The following is a 1,535-nucleotide window of genomic DNA, read 5'->3' as shown; positions in this document are numbered from 1 at the left end:
ATTACGCTAGGCCTTGCTTAGCATGAGCACTATCTCACACTTCTCAGAGACTCAAGGAGCTCAGGTTAAATGAAGAGTCTATAGAAATTTACATAATACCACAAAATGTTTCAACTCCATTGAATCTATATTTCTCAATGAAACAAAAACTGGAGTTCTGTTTTTATCCAGGAATCATTTTAGCTCTAACCACCGGCAGAGACCATCCTGAAGATAGGTTTATTGAAAGAGGATGAAGAAACAGTCCTCTTAAACATTCTTCTTATCCACTCACATACACATCCATGTATCTAACGGTAGCTGCATGTTCCTGCAATGCATGCACCTCTAAAAGCTGAAGAAACCATTTGTGGGTACACCTCCCTTAGCAATTACAAAGGGGCTGTGTCTTCATCAGTATCCCATATGTGGAATGAAAGTAGCAACTGGCCACAAATGCAGTCCAGTCCTGAAACTCACACACACAGGAAGTCATTATAGAGCCCGAGTACATTAATAACTTAATCTTTGAAAGGTTTCACCATTGTAAAGTCAAATTGCATGCTCAGAAACCTGTGCACTGCTTCTAGTAAAGCTAAGGGAAGATGAGCAAGTTAATCCAAAAGGTAGATTTGGGCCCTAAGAGAATACTGAATTAAGTAAATGCTACAGGGATTTACTAAGGGCATGTGTAGATGAAACGATATTTCCCATTAACATCGACCCAGGATTTCCTGCTGCTCTAAAGTTCATTTAGCACCTTAAATTAACACTACTCAGAGATGTGTTAAGAAGTTAAATGCCAACAAATACACTAATCATATTTTCTACTAGAAGTAGTGTGTGATGTTATACTAGATAAGAGTCTGTAATGATAACCATTGTGCCACCAAGACCACTACAAGAAACTCAAGAGATCTTTTACAAACTAAATGCAATACCTAGTCTGTCATCAGGACAAAACATAAAACACACACAAGTGCCCCTCTGACCCACCCCAAGTTAGGGGAGGCATCAGAATCACCCCCCACCTCCCTGAAGTCTGTGCCCCTGCAGCATTCCCATGCCAGGAGCTCCAAAGCAGTCCCTAGCTGCAGCTGCTGCTTTAAACACAGCACCCGCAATGTCATCAGCAGCTCAGCTGAGACTATGTAGGAGATCCCAGTGCAGGTAAGGCTGCTGCCTCCCCCACCAGGACATGCTTTTAAAAGTGCACACCTTCCCCCACTGTCAGAATCTGTGTGCTCTCCCCACCAATCTTGGAACCCCTCCACCCCAATCTCAGAACCCACGTGGTCTCTCCCCTGTTCTCAGAACTGTGCTGTTACCTCTCAGCTCCATGTTCTTGGGGAACCCTGACAGGACACAGACTCTCTGCCTCACAAAGAATCCCGCCCCCCCTCCTCTACCTAAACAGAAACTGATTAAGATGCAGTGAGAGACGCACCTAAAACCCTCCAGATAAGGGTGACAAGAGTGAAACAACTACCCTAGGTCTCATTTGCATCCAAGATGGAACCAGATGACCATTCATTTACATGAGAGATGGCAAACAG

The sequence above is a fragment of the Gavialis gangeticus genome, unplaced genomic scaffold (genome assembly GCF_001723915.1).
Source record: "Gavialis gangeticus isolate Ggan-Ray unplaced genomic scaffold, GavGan_comp1, whole genome shotgun sequence".
NCBI lineage: Eukaryota > Metazoa > Chordata > Crocodylia > Gavialidae > Gavialis > Gavialis gangeticus.
The sequence above is the reverse complement of the archived record's forward strand: the minus strand, read 5'-3'. Positions refer to the sequence as shown.